Raw genomic sequence first — 13229 nt, 5'->3', positions numbered from 1 at the left:
TATAAATGCATACTCATATTACAAAGTCCTAGCAAGAATATAAGAATGTCAGCCCAGCCTGCTCACCTCATTGGATTCAATTGTTCCAATTATTTATGAAAGAATGAAGAGAAAATGACCTAAATATATCACAAGACCAGTCCTTTTTTATGTCCATTACATGCAAGACATATTTCATTTAGTCCTCATTATATCCTGTTGTATTCCGACAAAATATATATATATATATAAAGAAGAAGGAAAAAGGATTGGACGATTGCAAATAAAAATGTGATTTGTCTTAGGGTTCACGTTATATCCTGTTGTGTCGTGCCGTGGCTGTGCCAGAGCCGACTGCAAGCCAAACCCGGGCAGCCCTCTATGGGAAGACATACCCAAGTTCAACTCACATTCGACTCCGACACAGCCACGGCACGACAGCCAAGAACACATGCAGTACTGTCAATCCAGAGCGAGTAAACCTGTAAAACCAATCCTCTCTCCACCCATACTAATTATGTTTTTTATTCCAGGGTCGTTGCTCTATCACCTCGGCTGTTTTACACCTAGGCCTATATCATTAGGATCAAGGATATAAAAGGGTAGCACAAATAGCTTATGTAGAAATATATAATATACCTGTTTCTCGCTTGGAGAAGTGCTTAGCCAGTTATTTTATTAGTTCTACCGTTAACTTTAATCTCTTTATCTCATTGTTAATCAGCCCCCCACACACTAGAGACAACAACCTTGTTGACAATAGCTAATCCATCCATTTGCCGGTGTGTATCAGAAAAAGATTCATCCTTTACATTTTTGATTTTGAGATTCACTTTTTAAAAGGGTAATAACACCAATTATTTTAGGATCGTATAGACCTTTTCCAACAGAGAACCTAGGCAGGGTTTAAATTATATAATCCCTATAATAAATCTATTAATATTCATTAAGTTTTATCTTCAAAGCTATTCGTTCAGATTCACATCGGCGAACAAGGGCCATACTATATAACAGCTTTTAAGTCATAATATGCCCCGACCTCTACAATTAGCCATATCATATTGAACGAAAAAAACAACCTTGGCATTTCTAATGTTCAATCTGCAACATGAATAAATAAAAAATCATGAAGAAAAAAAGGTCATCTTTACCTGTCTTCACCTTCCCCTAAATCAAAATCTGATCTTACATCCATATAGTTCAAAGTTCCATATTTCCTAAAAAGCAAAAGGATAACTTCATCATACCCATTCAGCAATACTATAAATCCAACTTTATTCTAAGTCCACATAGTCGACGGTTCCATATGGCATGAATATAGAAATATTGTTATTATAATGTTTTTTTTTAAATCGTTCATGCAACAAAAAAATACAAATGAATCCATATTTGTACTATGTAATGCGATGCAAATATGTATCGGGGCCTACTTCAACAGGAGGTAACTATAATTCACAGCCACGTTGTAATCTTCTAGTCCTTGAACATTTGGTTGTTTACGTATCATTTATCCACCACTAGACGAACATTCTGCTTCTCTGCTTGGAGCCTTTTGAAAGTGGGGTACAGGGCACATCGACTCTCCACTATTTCAGGAGGAAATTGTACATTAATAGAGAATGGGGTGTTCTTCAATTCCCTACCCTGTTGTAACAAGGCAATTTTCATTTTGTAGTGGGCCCACTCATCCAGGCCTGCCTGCCACCCGGGCTCCCGTCGGACCCTGGCTTATGTGCCACAACGCTTTTGGTGGCCTACCATGGTTCCGGATGTCTCCTCATTCGTCGCCACTTGCATGGTCTGTGCACAGTACAAGACACTTAGACAAGTTCCAGCTGGTCTCCTTCAACCTCTGCCTGTCCTTCACCATCCCTGGTCTCACATCTCCCTGGACTTTGTCACGGGTCTCCCCCCGTCTGATGGCAACATCGCCATTCTGACCAATGTCGATCGGTTTTCCAAAGCCGCCCACTTCATTCCTCTCCCCAAGCTGCCCTCTGCCAAAGAGACGGCCCAGCTCATGGTGCAGCATGTCTTCCGGATCCATGGATTGCCAGTAGACATGGTCTCCGACCGGGGTCCTCAGTTCTCGTCCCGGTTCTGGAAGGCGTTCTGCACCCTCAGTGGACCGATAAACTACTCTGCGCCGCCTGGTCTCCGCCAACCCCACCACCTGGAGCCAGCAGCTTGTGTGGGTTGAGTACGCCCGCAACACCCTTCCCTGCTCTGCCACGGGCCTATCACCCTTTGAGTGTTCCCTGGGGTATCAGCCCCCGCTCTTCCCTGAGCAAGAAGAAGAGTTTGACATACCTTCGGCGCAGATGTTTGTCCTTAACTGTTGACGTACCTGGAGGAGAGCCCGATCAGCCCTCCTCAAGACCACCTCCAGGTATTGACGACAAGCGGATCGCCACCGGACCCCGGCACCCCGGTATCATCTCGAGGACAAGGTATGGCTGTCCACCCAGGATCTGCCCCTCCGGGTGGAATCTCCCGCCGGTTTATCGGCCCTTTTCCCAACTCCAAAGTCATTAGCCCCTCTGCTGTTCATCTTCTGCTGCCCCGTACCCTCCGTATACATCCCACCTTTCATGTGTCCAAAGTTAAACCCATGTCTCACAGCCCTTCGTCTCCTGTTTCCCAGCCCACCCCTCTCCCCTGTCTCATCAACGGCCAAACGGCGTACACGGTGAGGTGTCTCCTGAAGGTTCGACCTCGGGGCAGGGGGTTCCAGTACCTGGTTAACTGGGAAGATTATGGCCCAGAGGAGGGGTGTTTGGTCCCCGCTAGGGACATCCTGGACACAGGCCTCATTGCCGATTTCCAACGCCGGCGCCCCAAGGGGAGGGAGGGGGGCGGGGGGGTACTGTCACACCCTGATCTGTTTCACATGTCTTTGTGCTTGTCTCCACCCCCCTACAGGTGTCGCCCATCTTCCCCATTATTACCTGTGTATTTATACCTGTGTTCTCTGTTTGTCTGTTGCCAGTTTGTTTTGTTTGATGAAACCTCCTGTCTGTTCTTTCTCCTGTTTTCTAGTCCTTCCCGGTTTTGACCGTACGTTGCCCCACCTCTACCGGATTATTGACCCCTGCCTGCCATGACCCTGAGATTACCTGCTGTTCTGGACCTTTTGCACCCTCTCTGGATTACTGTCCTCTGCCTGCCTTTTGTTTGCCTGTCCCTGTACTAGAAAAAAACTTTTGTTTCTTTGACACTGTCTGCATCTGGGTCATACCTGAAACCTGATTTGACCCAATTGAGATGGTTTGGGATGAGTTGGACCGCAGAGTGAAGGAAAAGCAGCCAACACGCAATCAGCATATGTGGGAACTCCTTCAAGACTGTTCGAAAAGCGTTCCTCATGGAGCTGGTTGAGAGAATGCCAAGTGCATGCAAAGCTGTCATCATGATTCCATATGTGTTATTTGATCGTTTTGATGTCTTCACTATTATTCTACAATGTATAAAATAGTAAGAATAAAGAAAACCACTTGATTGAGTAGGTGTGTCCAAACTTTTGACTTGTACTGTATGTGTAGTATAGGTTGACATTTACATTATCAGGTCAACAGTGGGATATAAAACAATAACATTTCCAGCCATGCCATCGGACGCATTTGGTCTTGGATGTATTGATTATATAGATATCCATTAGCAACAACATATGTAAATCACGTTGGATTTACTCTGCTTCTTGTACTTTCATGACAATGAGGAGACCAAGAACAATGCACTTCTGACATGAAGGAAAAATAGAATTTGCATTTTAGGGATATACAGTAAGCTATTTCTCTGGGGCAATTATGAAATTGAGCTAACAAATAATAGTCTATACTGAGGAGAATGGGAAGAATGTCCCCAGGCACATGTCTAGTTAGGCTTGTCCTATCCTGTCCTGGTCTATCCAACTGTGTTGTGGTTGTCCTTACCACCCTCCAGTCAAACTTCCACTGGGCTCAATGAGCTGACGCTGACTCATGTCACCCCCTGTGTCTGTGTGTGTGTGTTTGTGTGTACACATGTATGCAAATGACCTGACACTGTGACTCATGTCATCACCATTGTGTGAGATGAATTACGGGGAGAGGGAGACAGCCTGTGTGCATAAACATTCAGTAAACACACAGATCTCTCTCTCTTGCTGTACCTTTGGATGTGGCTGTCAGTTCAGCCAACAATGTAAACGCTACCTGCTTCAGAGTTCATACCGACAGGGTACACAACGTCATTTCAACGTGGACATTTAGGTACTATTTGGTTGAGGCCCTGATTAATGAGATTTCTACTTTTATTCACCCACTCAAGAATACAGACAGAAGTTTGTTAAGTTCCCAATGTGTTATTACTGCACTTTCATACATCTAAAAGCACAATAAAGTTCAAATGGGATTACAATGTCAGATATTTTGTATTTATTTAACGACTTAATGTGTTTATCACTGTGCTTCCTCTCATAGCACAACCAAATTACCTGGATTGCAGTTGAGATTACATTACAAGTACATAGTGCAAGTAACTCATGCTGTTTGAGACTCTGCACAGACGTTTTAGTGAGAGGACCAATTTTCGGGATGTCTCATGCTCTGACAAACACCGGTCCAGCTCTGCCAGCTTTCACCGCAGAAGCGGAAATGCGACATCGACGGATGCGGTGGATGAAGATACATCCAATGAAAAAAACAGATATCTCTAGCTTAAACTGACTGGTTTTGATGAGGGCTTTTTATTACGTCAGTTTGATTGATGCACCGGTGTGTCAGTCGACTCTAGGGGGCTAATCAACACTCAGCCTGATACTGGTTACTCAGTTCCTACTCATTGCTTCTGGAAGCCATTCGCTCATTTGTTGGAGGCAGATAACTTTTCTGCATCCAGTTTGTTTGACTGTAGACTAACTGTTAATATACTGCAGTGGCGGTCGGTGCTGTTTAAGATGAGGGAGGACAATATATATTTTTTACGAGCATGGCCTTATTTCTGTTACAACATATTGGATGACTGTCATTCATATTCCATTCACCCAGCTCAATATAACATCGTTAAGTTTAGGCTACTACATGATATTTCAATTTTCCCTATACCTATCATGAGGTTGCTACAACGTAGGTGCACAGGTTGAGAGAATTTTATGTTTAGAGACACATTTTTGTAATCAAAGTGACATTCAATACTGTCTTGCACACTCTTGCCTGCACCTAGCTGATCTAGGGTGTAATCATTAGTCCAACAGTGGCACACGAGGGTTTTTATTCAACAAATTCAGGAATGTTTATCCTTGTTTCGTTCCGTTTGCTTCCATTTAACCATTTTTTTCAACAGAAGAGAATGAGGGAATGAATACACCCCTGATCACACGACGCCGGACATGAGAAGCAGGTACGAAGAGGGGGGTTGAACATTTAATGCAGAACAGACAGGTAACAGGACAGGAACAGCATCAGCACACGGGTAACAAAGACATACGAACATTAATGCTAAATCAGGGAACAGAGCGGGGAACCAAACAGATTTAGGGAAGGTACTGACAGAGGTGATTGAGTCCAGGTGAGTCCAATAATCGCTGATGCGCATGACGGGTGGAAGGCAGGTGTGCGTAATGATGATGGCAGGAGTGCCCAATGCTGGGGAACGCCATGGGTGGGAAGCGGGATTAGGCGTGACACACAGTTCACCCTTTCCCTTTGCTTGTGGACTTCAGTGTACAACACATCAGCTGTCATCATTGTCACCATATTAGTTAACATCATAGTCAACATAGCTTATAGAACTATTGAGTTGGTAAATCCACTACAATCATGCAGTACAGTAAGACAGCAAGCAGTTTAGCAGTAACAACGGCGGGCACATGTGGCAATAAATTAATAAACCAAAAGCTTACCTTGACATGGAAGAGTTCCAGTGTTGGATAGCAATAGCCAGCTAGCTAACATAGCATCCCTCTCTGTTTGAGCTGGGTGTTTGAGTAGGCTAAACTAGCTAGCTGCATTCGCTAGCTGAGTAAGTGAAAGGGAAAATTGTATAGGATGGTCCTTCCCTTCCTGCTCTGAAGAGGCTCTATTAATATGCCCACTGCAGAAGGGCAGGGGGGAGGAGAGACACCAACAAACCCAGGGGGTGCTCTGATAAGACAGTCACACAGGGATACCACGGCAACGAAGAGACAGCTGATGATGATTTGTGCCCTTAGCCTAAGTGCCCTTAGCCACAGACAAGGCAATAGGCAATTAGCAAGACACAAGACTTCACAGAAGTGTGATTGACTTGGAGTTACATTGTGTTGTTTAAGTGTTCCCTTTACTTTATTTTTATACGCTATTTGTGCTACCCTTTTATATTATTTTTTTAATTTTTAAATGTTTAATTTCACCTTTATTTAACCAGGTAGGCAAGTTGAGAACAAGTTCTCATTTACAATTGTGACCTGGCCAAGATAAAGCAAAGCAGTTCGACACATACAACAACACAGAGTTACACATGGAGTAAAACAAACATACAGTGAATATTACAGTAGAAAAAAATAAATTAAAAAAAATTAAAAAAAATAAGTGTTTCCAGTTTCAGAGATTTTTGTAGTTCGTTCCAGTCATTGGCAGCAGAGAACTGGAAGGAGAGCCAAAGGCGGCCAAAGGAGGAATTGGCTTTGGGGGTGACCAGAGAGATTTACCTGCTGGAGCGCGTGCTACTGGTGGGTGCTGCTATGGTGACCAGCGAGCTGAGATAAGGGGGGGACTTTACCTAGCAGGGTCTTGTAGATGACCTGGAGCCAGTGGGTTTGGCGACAAGTATGAAGCGAGGGCCAGCCAACGAGAGCGTACATGTCACAGTGGTGGGTAGTGTATGGGGCTTTGGTGACAAAACGGATGGCACTGTGATAGACTGCATCCAATTTATTGAGTAGGGTATTGGAGGCTATTTAGTAAATGACATCGCCGAAGTCGAGGATCGGTAGGATGGTCAGTTTTACGAGGGTATGTTTGGCAGCATGAGTGAAGGATGCTTTGTTGCGAAATAGGAAGCCGAATCTAGATTTAATTTTGGATTGGAGATGCTTAATGTGAGTCTGGAAGGAGAGTTTACAGTCCAACCAGACACCTAGGTATTTGTAGTTGTCCACGTATTCTAGGTCAGACCCGTCCAGAGTAGTGATGCTGGACGGGCGGGCAGGTGCAGGCAGCGATCGGTTGAAGAGCATGCATTTAGTTTTACTTGTATTTAAGAGCAGTTGGAGGTCACGGAAGGAGAGTTGTATGGCATTGAAGCTCGTCTGGAGGGTTGTTAACACAGTGTCCATTCTTGATCCTAATGATATAGGCCTAGGTGTAAAACAGCCGAGGTGATAGAGCAACGACCCTGGAATAAAAAACATAATTAGTATGGGTGGAGAGAGGATTGGTTTTACAGGTTTACTCGCTCTGGATTGACAGTACTGCATGTGTTCAGTTGAACTTAGGTATGTCTTCCCATAGAGGGCTGCCCGGGTTTGGCTTGCAGTCGGCTCTGGCACAGCCACGGCACGATACAACAGGATATAATGTGAACCCTAAGACAAATCACATTTTTATTTGCAATCGTTAGCGGCCGTTACAATCTTTGTTCCTTTTTCCTTCTTCTTTATATATATATATATATTTTGTCGGAATACAACAGGATATAATGAGGACTAAAGGAAATATGTCTTGCATGTAATGGACATAAAAAAGGACTGGTCTTGTGATATATTTAGGTCATTTTCTCTTCATTCTTTCATAAATAATTGGAACAATTGAATCCAATGAGGTGAGCAGGCTGGGCTGACATTCTTATAGTCTTGCTAGGACCTTCTAATATGAGTATGCATTTATACCATTGTGTTGTTATTATTTCTATTCATATTATCTATTATTGCTACTATTTTTATTCTTTATTTTACATTTGTATTGTTTTCCATGTTATTTGGTTAGTTCTCTTAAGTATCCTCATAGATATTTATGTTATCATGGGACTGCCCATTTTTCCCTCTGGCCAACACCAATTGTCGGCCAAGGGTTTCCCTTAGGACGCAAAGGTGCATCATGAATCAGGGAGATGGTCTGATGGTCTTAGTGACAACAGACCTAGATACGAGGGGAGGTTTTAGTGGGTGGAATATTAGGACAATTGGAGGTTTACAAAGTTACAGCTACAGTATGCTTAACAGTGCAAATGATTATGGTACAACTATGTGGACACTTAATCGTCATGGTGCTTTTTAATGGTATGTTAACAAACATTGGTTGTGGTAAGTATAATTGAAACTTGGGTATCATTATGGTAAGTGGGGAAATAAGTATTGCAAGTTATAATTGTAATGGCTTAGCAGATCATATACATGGCTTAAAGAATAGAATATCTATTGTTTACAGGAAACTCATTCTACAAATATAGATGAGGTTGGGTGGAAAAAGAACTGGGAGGGAGAAATATATATTTTTGTCATGGGCAAAGAAACTCAAAGGGGTGATTATACTAATTAATACAAATGTTGATCCGATTGTGCAAACAGATCCGCTGTCACGCCCTGGCCTTTATATCTTTGTTTTCATTATTATTTTAGTTAGGTCAGGGTGTGACATGGGGAAGTTTGTGTGTTTTTTGTATTGTCTAGGGTGTTGTATGGTTTAGAGGGTTAAGGTGTATAGATGGTTTAATGTTGTATGTAGTTGTCTAGGAAAGTCTATGGTTGCCTGAATGGGTTCCCAATTAGAGACAGCTGATTTCTGTTGTCTCTGATTGGGAGCCATATTTAAGGTAGCCATAGGCTTTAGCTGGTTGTGGGTAATTGTCAATGTCGATGTTCTATGTTGCATGTATGCACTAGTTCATTCTTAGCTTCACGTTCGTCAGTTTTGTTATTTTGTTAGTTTGTTAAAGTGGTTTCGTTTTGTGTTTGTTCTCTTCTTAATAAAAGAAGATGTTCTTTTCACGCGCTGCGCCTTGGTCCTCACTCTCTACCTTTGACGATCGTGACATCCGCAAGGAAGATGGATTATTTGAAATATGCTATTGGACCAAAAACAGATTTGACTAATTAATCTATATGACCCACACTTTTTCGAAAATATATATAATAATTTATTGAGCTCACAAGCAATGAAAGAATCTATTATTATGGTGGAAGACTATAATACGGTACCTCAATGGATCGTAAAGGAAATCACTCTACAAACTATCACCCTCAAGCAAAAAAAAAAAAATCCTGTCAAAATGCAAAGCACATAGAATATAAAAGGTTTTTACCAGATATTGTTCATCCTGTTCAGGCAGGTTTTTAACATGGACGACGTATTGGAGATATGAGAGCGAGATAGGAACTGGTTGTGCCAGACAGGTACTTTTACCTGTCTGAGACACGAGAGGGAAGGTACATGGGTAATTTAGCATGGAGGAATTTGTTAAGTACCTCTCGCCAAATGTCTCTCTGCCTAAGAGACGTCAAAGTAAACTTGATAAGTAGCATTTGGATTAATCCATTGATTCCCTCACTATCAAGACACTAAGAAGGTGGTCAGGTTTATTCAGTCCCTATATGTTCACTGTAGGCCTACACTGTTATCTGTCCATGCAGGAAGTTGTAAAGTAAACATTGATGTTAAATATTACATTGTAAATGCATACCTTATCCGACAAGTGCTCCTGGAAAAAGGTATATGCCCCATCTATCATCAAGGGATTTAGCTCATCAGTCCATTCCACCTTTCCACCCGTTTATTTATTTAATTACAGAATTAACACTTCTAATCTCAAATGTCATGGCAGTGCAACTGAGGACATCCTGTTGTTTACACAATACTGAGAAAATGATGAGGCACTGAGAAAGGATGGTAAACTGTCAATTATATTTAAAATGACCCCAACTAGGGTTTGATACACATTTCTATCAGTGGTAATTGTAGTCTTATTCTTTTAACAATTTTTATACCTTGAACGTCACTGTCATGATGTTTGGTTCCTTTTCCTATTCCTTCCTACTCATCTCTTCTGTCTGCTCCTCTCGCCCACATCAGATGTAGACAATGAAGAGGAAGACGAGGAAGATGAGAGCAAAGAGGTTGTTTACTGGGAGCGTGTGCCAATTTTGTCGGCATATCGACGGTCGCTGGGGGTCAGAATCTCGTATGTTCTCCACCTCCTCTGGTTTGAGTGACGCCAGCTGGGGCTGAACCGACAATGTGGTCCAATCAGATGAAGAGGAGGTGCACGCCGACACCCTCTTGCTGACCTCCGTGCCCCGAATGAAAGATGAAGAGACAGAAGAGGAAGAGGAGCTTATCCACTCCATCTTAGAGACACAAGTCAATCAGCTGTTCTGACAAGGAAAGGGTAAACGGACTAACTCAGAGATCGATACATACACAGTACCATCACTGTAACTTTCCATGTTACCCTGGCCGGGGTATCCTGGAATGACATTGACCTCATCCCGTCAGTAGATGATGACTGGCTATTCTTTAAAAGTGCCTTCCTCACCATCTCAGATAAGCATGCCCCATTCAAAAAATGTAGAACTAGGAATAGATGTAGTCCTTGGTTCACTCCAGACCAGCACAAAAACATCCTGTGGCGTTCTGCATTAGCATCGAATAGCCCCCGTGATATGCAACTTTTCAGGGAAGTTAGGAACAAATATACGCAGGCAGTTAGGAAAGCTAAGGCTAGCTTTTTCAAACAGAAATTTGCATCCTGTAGTACTAACTCAAAAATGTTCTGGGACACTGTAAAGTCCATGGAGAATAAGAGCACCTCCTCCCAGCTGCCCACTGCTCTGAGGCTAGGAAACACTGTCACCACCGATAAATCCACTATATTTGAGAATTTCAATAAGCATTTCTCTACGGCTGGCCATGCTTTCCACCTGGCTACCCCTACCCCGGTCAACTGCCCGGCACCCTCCACAGCAACCCGCCAAAGCCCCCACCATTTCTCCTTCACCCAAATCCAGATAGCTGATTTTCTGAAAGAGCTGCAAAATCTGGAACCCTACAAATCAGTCGGCTAGACAATCTGGACCCTCTCTTTCTAAAATTATCTGCCGAAATTGTTGCAACCCCTATTACTAGCCTGTTCAACCTCTCGTTCGTATCGTCTGAGGTTCCCAAAGATTGGGAAGCTGCCGCGGTCATCCCCCTCTTCAAAGGGGGTGACACTCTAGACCCAAACTTCTACAGACCTATATCTATCCTACCCTGTCTTTCTAAGGTCTTCGAAAGCCAAGTTAACAAACAGATTACCGACCATTTCGAATCCCACCGTACCTTCTCCGCTATGTAATCTGGTTTCAGAGCTGGTCATGGGTGCACCTCAGCCCCGCTCAAGGTCCTAAATGACATCATAACCGCCATCGATAAGAGACATTACTGCAGCCGTATTCATCGACCTGGCCAAGGCTTTCGACTCTGTCAATCACCACATTCATATTGGCAGACTCGACAGCCTTGGTTTCTCAAATGATTGCCTCGCCTGGTTTACCAACTACTTCTCTGATAAAGTTCAGTGTGTCAAATCAGAGGGCCTGTTGTCCGGACCTCTGGCAGTCTCTATGGAGGTGCCACAGGGTTCAATCCTTGGGCCGACTCTCTTCTCTATATACATCAATGATGTTGCTCTTGTTATTGGTGAGTCTCTGATCCACCTCTACGCAGACGACACCATTCTGCATACCTCTGGCCCCTCTTTGGACACTGTGTTAACTAACCTCCAGACGAGCTTCAATGCCATACAACTCTCCTTCCGTGGCCTCCAACTGCTCTTAAAAACAATTAAAACTAAATGCATGCTATTCAACCGATCACTGCTCGTACCTGCTCGCCTGTCCAGCATCACTACTCTGGACGGCTCTGACCTAGAATACGTGGACAACTACAAATACCTAGGAGTCTGGTTAGACTGTAAACTCTCCTTCCAGACTCACATTAAGCATCTCCAATCCAAAATTAAATCTAGATTCGGCTTCCTATATCGCAACAAAGCATCCTTCACTCATGCTGCCAAACATACCCTCGTAAAACTGACCATCCTACCGATCCTCGACTTCGGTGATGTCATCTATAAAATAGCCTCCAACACTCTACTCAACAAACTGGATGCAGTCTATCACAGTGCCATCCATTTTGTCACCAAAGGTCCATACACTACCCACCATTGCGACCTGTACGCTCTCGTTGGTTGGCCCTCGCTTCATACTCGTCGCCAAACCCACTGGCTACAGGTTATCTACAAGTCTCTGCTAGGTAAAGCCCCGCCTTATCTCAGCTCACTGTTCACCATAGCAGCACCCACTCGTAGCACGTTCTCCAGCAGGTATATCTCACTGGTCACCCCCAAAGACAATTCCTCTTTTGGTCGTCTTTCCTTCCAGTTCTCTGCTGCCAATGACTGGAATGAACTGCCAAAATCTCTGAAGCTGGAGACTCATATCTCCCTCACTAGCTTAAAGCACCAGCTGTCAGAGCAGCTCACCGATCACTGCACCTGTACATAGCCCATCTGTAAACAGCCCATCTATCTACCTACCTCATCCCCATACTGTATTTATTTGTTTATCTTGCTCCTTTGCACCCCAGTATCTCTACTTGCAAATTCATCTTCTGCACATCTACCATTCCAGTGTTTAATTGCTATATTGTAATCACTTCGCTACCATGGCCTATATTATTGCCTTAACTCCCTTATCTTACCTCATTTGCACTCAATGTATGTAGACGTTTTGTTTTCTTTTGTTCTACTGTATTGTTGACTGTATGTTTTGTTTATTCCATGTGTAACTCTGTGTTGTTGTATGTGTAGAATTGCTTTGCTTTATCTTGGCTAGGTGGCAGTTGCAAATGAGAACTTGTTCTGAACTTGCCTACCTGGTTAAAGAAATAAAATAAAATAAATGCCACTGGAAACACCTAGCATGGACACCTCTTGTAGTGTGTTGTGTGTTGTTGCGTAACTATGAAAATGACTTATTGATGACGTCTCATCATTTCAACTTAGCTCTATTGAACTTAGCTCTATAGTTTTCACTGGGTGTTTTTTCTGTTGCTTCAGAGTATTATACTCATATTTTGCTTAACCATTATCAAGTTGCCAATAATGTGTTTGTCATATTTGTCATACAAAGAATATAATTATCAGAGGGAGAAATTAAGACTGATCCAGATGTCTGTCATAAGAATCTGTGAACATTGAGAGACTACATCCTAGATCCAATCGTATCCATTCCTTGATGCTGCTATTAAACACTG

The sequence above is a fragment of the Salvelinus fontinalis genome, chromosome 31, assembly GCF_029448725.1.
Source record: "Salvelinus fontinalis isolate EN_2023a chromosome 31, ASM2944872v1, whole genome shotgun sequence".
NCBI lineage: Eukaryota > Metazoa > Chordata > Actinopteri > Salmoniformes > Salmonidae > Salvelinus > Salvelinus fontinalis.
Note: the sequence above shows the minus strand (reverse complement) of the source record.